This window comes from Phycodurus eques, chromosome 18 (assembly GCF_024500275.1).
Source record: "Phycodurus eques isolate BA_2022a chromosome 18, UOR_Pequ_1.1, whole genome shotgun sequence".
Classification (NCBI taxonomy): domain Eukaryota; kingdom Metazoa; phylum Chordata; class Actinopteri; order Syngnathiformes; family Syngnathidae; genus Phycodurus; species Phycodurus eques.
The window spans coordinates 15,842,885-15,850,630 of NC_084542.1; the positions used below are offsets into that span (position 1 = coordinate 15,842,885).

General features: G+C 40.2%; 1 long non-coding RNA gene across 1 annotated transcript; it reads right to left on the reverse strand.

Moving 5' to 3' along the window:
- Nucleotides 1–1,299: 1,299 nt before the first annotated feature.
- Nucleotides 1,300–4,567, reverse strand: LOC133417036 (uncharacterized). Its single transcript, XR_009770312.1, has 3 exons — nt 4,136–4,567; nt 3,680–3,865; nt 1,300–2,989 (listed from the first exon to the last, which is right to left on the reverse strand). It is a non-coding gene; the product is annotated as an uncharacterized LOC133417036 (long non-coding RNA).
- Nucleotides 4,568–7,746: the final 3,179 nt, after the last annotated feature.

Here is a 7,746-nt window from a genome sequence, read left to right on the forward strand (position 1 = left end):
CTGCTGAGTCTCTCTCACACACACACACACACACGCACACAATTGCAAAGTGTCCGGGTCTATTGTCTTCCATGTCTTCCATTTCACATCTTTTGCAGTGACGTCAATATGAAACAGATGCCTCAAACTCTCAGGTGACCGCAGACAAACACGGCTTGTGGTCAGCGAAGGTTAAGAATTTGAGTTTGTGTTTTTCACCGCTAATCGAATTAGTTTTGATACCAATATGAAAGTGATTACACCGCAAATGGTCGCTTGGCACACAGGGTGGAATTGTGTGGTGGGACTCAGTTGGTTTATTTATGTTTCATCACATCACTGTGTGATTTTTATCCCAAACTTCAAAAGCGTACGGAAACATAAACAGTTTGTGACTCAGTATTGTTGAAGGGGTGCGAATGAGACTCACCTTGATTAAGTTTAAGTGCTGTTTATATATATTTATATATTATATTTTTTTGACGAAAGGCAAACATTGAAAACATGTAACTTGTTGTTAAGATACCTGAGAACAGTTTAAAAAGAACACCGTATGTCTCCTTTAACTCGGACGTGGAGCGGTTAAACACAAGCGCCAAAGTCAGACATCAGTCTTCACATTTTACCACCTCAATGGCGCTCTGTGCAATGTGGAGTCTCCATGGTGACAGGGGATAATGTTTTGATGCCAGCCTGTCTAAAGCCAGTTAAACTCAGACGTTATGCAGCAATTGTTTGTTTGACTTACAACGGTGACGTCATCAAACATTACATTGACTTGCGTTGTTTACCCACGGTTTCTACTGCAGTCAGGCTCATCCCCAATGTACTATTGGATTCCCCTGATGTCGACATGATAATTGGCTATGATAAGACAAGAAAGAGCAGCTTTTTTTTGCTGATTTGTGGTAACAATGATTTTTCCTCAACGATCTGTTAAGTAAAAACGGTCTGGTCCGACAATTGCAAATGTTTACAGGGTCTCTAAAGATCGGGTTAAGATTTTAGATATTCTTTAGATGTTCAAAACTTGCACACTCACCAGACATAACATTAGGAACAGCTGCTGAACCTCATGTGATCTCTTGCAAGAGATGTATAAAAAAACAAATCTGCCTCACTTTATAATGTTCACTTTTGATCAAATACACATCACCATCCAATTAATTTTCACTCCAGACAACGCATCTGTTTGCAGTAATATCAATGATTACCTACCAGTATTTGATGAAACAGCCCCACCCCACCCCCCCACCCCCCTCCCCACTCCCCCAGAAATAAAATCCAAGACCAATGAACACATTGGCAAATTCACAGTGTATTGTTATTGTAAGGCTTAACTTTGCATTTGATTTATGAATGGGAACTTCATTGCCGACCTTAAAGGATAACGTTTTGCTATGCAAACTTGGTGGCGAGCCGACTCATGCAGTGGTAACGTGTGCATGCGCTGACACGCACGCACAAACGCACACACGCAGCTGCCGCTTGCCGGTCGATCGCACATGTGCCACGCTTTCCATGAATGTTGCCGCTCTGCATGGGTCAATATGTACAGTGTGAAGGGAAACTGAAGCAAAAGCTATTTCAGCTCCCAACACTGAGTCAGAAAAGAGAGAGCCACTGCTGCAGATACTAGAAATATTCTGCAACCTTTATTTGTGAAAGTTTGTTTTAAATAAAATTGAAAGGCTTAACAGTCACAAGTGTTATATACATGTACAACCGCAATTCCAATGATCTTGGGACGTTGTGTTAAACATAAATAAAAACAGAATACAATGATTTGCAAATCATGTTCAACCTATATTTAATTGAATACACGACAAAGACGAGACATTTAATGTTGAAACTGACACATTTGATTGTTTTTAGCAAATAATCATTAACTTAGAAATGTATGGCTGCAACACATTCCAAAAAAAGCTCAATTAAATATAAGTTGAACATGATTTGCAAATCATTGTTTTTTAATTTGTTTAACACAATGTGCCAACTTTATATATATATATATATATATATATATATATATATATATATATGACTGAATAGTGGTACCTTGACGAATTAAGTTCCATGACCAAGCTCAATCTATTCATAAAACAAACCAATTTTCCCCGTTTTAATTAACCGAAATTCCATTAATCCGTTCCAGCCAACTCAAATCAACACCATTATTGTATTTTTCACTTTTTTTTTTTTTGTCAAGAAAAATAGCCCTTTATTGTATTTAAACATAATAAAAATTAATGTCAAGATATAAACTGGTTTAACAAAGTGTAATTGCTGTACATACTATGGTGTTTGTGTATTGATGTGTAGCTGTAGTGGGTGTGGCCTAGTGAGTGACGTCAGGCGCTGCAATCGGGTCGGCGGTTTTGTCCGCATGTGAGCGTCTGGGCGTGAGTTGTGGCCTACAGCAGCTCTTTGTGAGTGTTCTCATTTTGCACTTGTGTGTTTGACCGATCATCCTGTTCAATGAAAGGCTGAAAGTACATCAGCAACTAAGTTGTCGCAGTGGTATTCGATTGACGGTTGATCAGGGTGTTGTTTTAACACATTCAGCGGACCCGCCCGCAGAGTGTGAGAGCAGAGCGAATGGCTTGATTTTCCCCGATTTTGAAGACTCATTTTATATACTTGGTGTACCGACTCAATACTTCTCTAACAGTGTCAGTCAAAACTGAGCATAATTATCCTTCGAAAAACGTAATGTTTTAAAACGACTCATGTTTTGTTCCAAATGAGATTCATGCATGCATACATTGACCCATTGAAATTCATTTAGCGGCGTGTGTTTCTTTTCACTCCTTCCTCTATGACCTATATCGACTTTGTAATGTGACTATTGACGGCGCCTGCTTCCACTCAGTAGCCCCATAGACGAGTAACAGAGGTCAACTTCTAAGATAAGTCCTTTACACAGCTGGCTCCTGCCTCACTTTCGGGTCGTGAGGACTTACCTGATTAGGGTCACACGTCCGTTTGCACAGCGCACAGAGGCCTCTTCCTGTGAAGCACGCACATGCCGAGTTAGGTTAACCTCTGTGTGGTTTACTTTTACGGCCCTGGCTTGTAAACCATCCGGGACGGATAATTGCCGCGGCATTTTCCAGACTAAACGCTACATTTAGCATGAACACGAGCTGCGCTTTTTTTTTTTGGTCTGATATTATGGATGTAGCTGGGATCTCAGATCATATGACCGTTACCTCCTCGAAGAGCACTTATGGGGTTATTTGCACACCACATAACAGACACTAAAACGTTTATTTCCTGCTAACACTTCGTCTGTACACGGCCCATTCACAGAGCCTGGTGTTAAGTGGTCAATGTCAAGCACATGCAAATATTTACGACGCCGTAAACACCGACCTATAGCCGCATGCTTGTCGCCTTTCTCGAGGCCGCTCACTGACTTCATGTGTGTCAGAACTGTACTTAACCACATACAGGTGTGTTTTTGGCACGAGTGGAAATCCATCAGGTGTATTTGCTATTACAACGTAATAATGACTGTCATTATGGCCTGGCTAAGAACAGGCGTGCTGGCAGGAGAGTCAGTGGAAACCACAATCGTGCTTTTACCACCATGAAAGCACACAACTTTTGCACCATAAGTCACCCAACGCATCATAATAATAATGAATAAAATGCATGTTTGTTTGTCATGAAAGTATACAATCAGAGGTCCCTTCACCTTTGCATTTGGCATACAAGAGATCCAGTCTTATTCCCTCTTGCTGCTCACTCTTCTTGTTGTGTGAAGTTGTTCGTAGATGAGAGAAAGGAGCAAGATTGAAGTCATCATTGACCAGAATGAGGGTGCCGTGATGCTGAAATTGTAATCTCACTATCACAGCGTCCGTGACGTCACTCGGGTCAGCTGCAAGCGGAAGTTTGATTGCAAACAAACAGCTGCAGTTTACTGAGAGGCGTTATCCATTCAGTGAATCTTGAACAAATTTAAACTTATTGAAACCCATTTAAGCTTATTAAAGTATTCCTTATATAACATCTTCCCTTGATAACGGGAACTGCCATAGATGGGCTAAAGTAAATTATCGTGGATGTTATGGTAATTATAAACCTAACAACTGCTACTTTGTCATGCACGGAGCAGCAACACATACAAACAGTATAAAATAATACTCACAAGCATATATTCTCTGCTCTGTAGGAACAAGGACTATTACTCAAGCTTAATTGAGGACCTTCTCAGCCTCTTTTTCTTTTTTCTTTTTACTTATGCTGCATGTCTTCCAGTAGACCGTTGCGGCACAATGTGGTATTAAACTGAAGGCGCTCCAAATTCTGACTTGCCTGTATTCTGCAAAAACCCATTTAAAAAAAATAAGAATAAAAATCATAGCTTCAAAATTCTTCGCAGAGTGTCCATGTGAATCTAATATTTTGCCCTGTAACCATAAGTCAAGTTCGGCACATAAATCTGCAAATGCTCACAGATAACCGGCTGTCTCTATGAGGACGTGCAGTCGTGACAGCCCACCCTCCTCGTTTCCTGGGTCGCCTCCTCCTCATCCGGCCGGCAGCTCGAGCGGATCACACGAGACCAGCTGCACCTGAGAGGAAGGGGAGGACGGGGCTTGACTGGTATAATGCTGCTTTCATGAGCAACGTGGAAGCGAGAAACCTCTTGGGGTTGGACCACGTGCTGAAACGTTGGGGAGCGGGGCAGGTCTGGCGTGTGTGTAGAACGATGTGCTCATCCATAAGTCACATCTTTCTTGTGAGTTGAGTGTTTGTTTGAAGTGAAATAATTCTTGCTTCTAGGACCTTGGATAGTGCTTACAATCTTTTAGTTAATGCATTAAGTTCATTTTATAGGAAGTGATCTTTTTTACCATATTTGATGTATTGAATAATATTGCCTTTATTTTATTTAGTTAAATAATTATTTTTATTTGTGTTTATTAGTAGTAGTAAAACCTTTATTTTAAGCACTAATATGATTGCGCCGCACTGTCAGAGATAAAGTGAAACCTCTCCATGTAAGCCTAAATGTATTAGTTATGAATATTTTTTGTATCCATGAAATATTTTAGTGTTATGGAGGTCATTTTTTTTACGATGCACAACAGTTTCAAAACATTTGACCAACCGGAAACATGCCGCGGAGAGGGTCTGCTGCCCCTTTAGGCTCCCTGAAGGTGTGAAAATGATTTCTTCCTTCCATGGTATCGAAAGACGAATGGTGCTTTCATTAACAAAGTCATCTTCAAGCATGACAATGTAACACGCAAAAGAAATTCAAGCAGAAACTCTCCAAAAAGTGTAAATGGATGTAAGAATTGTGAAGCTGCTGTCAAAAATATAATTGGACTTTTTAATTTTTTTTTATTGAAATAGGGGGGATGCCACCTGTTCAATCAATGATTTTTGACTTCTGTTGTGTGTAATAATTTGGAGCATTGCATTTTAAGTTTATTTTTCAAAAAAATACTCGTCATTGGGAGGTTTGTTGAAAAGTTTTATTCTAACTTGAAAATTATTATTGTAATAATTTTTAAATGAGATTTTGCAGTCCTGCAGGAAAGGAGAGCCTCAGTCACAAAACAAAACAGTACAACACACTTCTGCAAGAGCTGCTGTCAGCCACAGCCTACACCCAGACGCTCACACGTAGACGCACTGATGTCGAGGCCCTGCCTCTTAAAGGCACATGCATGTACACAAACATCACAATTCTTCCTGTTTTTGTTGTTGTGTGGGACTACATTTACGAGTGTTTAAATACATTTAAGTGTGATTAAAGGATGTTTAAATGTCAGAATCTTACTTACAACTTAGCCTGCACTGTTAATTAAGGTCTTATGATGCGACTGGTTTGATTCTGGAAGGCGTTTATTTAATTTGGTTCCATGGAAGAATTGTCTTGGTACCCAAACAAAATCAAGTTGTCAAGCATATTGAAACTTATTTCGGTGGTGTGTTGAGAAGCAATACTGTAAATATGCGTTGTAATTGTTGACTGAGAAATGGTCTCATTAAAAACCTGTTATCTGCCCTGCCTAATTAAACACAATGTACTTGAGTGTATTAAATGTACCTCGTTATTGTCTATGTCCATGACGAACCCGACTTGATTTCGTCATGAGAACGGTCTCTGCCCAGAAACGTAAAGTTCCCCAATAGGAGCTTGCCTAATTCCCAGCTGTCTGAAAGTATAATAATAAAATTTGGGCTTCCAGTCTCGCTCCCTTCCTCTTTGGATAGCCTTCCATACCCTCACGTCTCCTTCCAGTATTTGATGTAACTGCCTGGCGCTGTTGACGCAACACTCAATTCACGCATGCCTCAACACCACCTATAGACACAAAAACGTTTGATTGATGGTGATTCTTGGATGCTTTTGTGTGAAGGACTCCACTTTTTTTTTTTTTCTCGCAAAATGAGCATGCGGTTCACGACACTCGGCAAGATCCAACTTGCTGAAAACGTTAAGCAGACGTACGGTGAACGTGTTTATTGTGGGAGATACGATCCAGACGCCCTCAGCAATTGGTGAAAATCCACAATATTGTGAGACCATATAAACATTTTTAGTTTTACTTCTCCCGCCTGCTTTCAACACATTTAAAGCTATTAAAACACATTGTAAACATGTTTGAACACAGAAAAAAAAACCATATTGTACGCCTAAAATAATATATTGTAGCGTCTGCGTACACGCATGTGCCTTGAAGAGGCAAGGTCTGGTGGGGTGGCGTGTGACGTTGGAAAGTCCATCGCCGACTGTGACTCTCCTTTCCCACAAATGAGGGCATTACAGTAAGAAAGTGTATGGTAAAAACGCCGAAAAAAAACTTCTAAAAAGCAATATAGCAAGTGTGCAAACGATGAACCGCACGAAAGCGAGGCTCACTGCATGACGCAGTTTCAGAGAGTTTTTAGGTGTCTCCATAAAACGTCTCCAACGTTCTTTGCTCAACATGCAAATGAGATAGAGAATTACAGCCATTTAACATTATTATTTATTTATTTAATTTTTTTATTTTTTTCCCTCCCCGATCTGCTTGGAAATCGGTCAGGTCCAAGAATCATTCAACCTGTTCAACAATAAGCTTAAAAAATAACCAATGCGGGAACAGGAAAATATGGCCCTATAAAAGGCAGTGCGAACACATGGCTAGTTTATCCTCATCATGTGTGGGATCTCTCACTTTTTCAAAAACAATTCAGATGTTAAAAATGAAAAATGAAAAGGCGTGCAGTCACTTTTCATGCCACGATTCCATTTCGGATCGTGGTTACACGGCGTGTGTGCACCTTACTGAAGCTTCACAGTCTCTTTCACACACACAAACAACCTCTTGAAAGTTTCAACAGTAAGCAGCCACTGACTCACTGTTATCCGACCTCATATATGCTCATTCGAAGACGTGTAACCTTTGAAAAGTAAAAGAAATAGCATAGCTGTGTCAAAAGTGTTGGGGGGGGGGAAAATGAAGTTGAGCAAAAGTTCACCGCAGTGTAACGGTCGGAACGTTGGTTAACATGAGCGCAGACCACGCATGGTCAGTACTTTAGTTTCGCTGTTACTTGATAATTGCTTCATTTCCTGATATGCAGCTCTACTTCCACCACGACAGGCTCTCTTTACAGCTTAAAAAGAGAGCTATGATTTAAGACGTAACAAGGATAAAAAAAAACTCTTAAATAACGCTTTTGGCCACAAATTACTGCAGCACTTTGGCTACAAATCATACCCGATTTAAAAAACTAAGCCCGTCACTCGCAACCTCA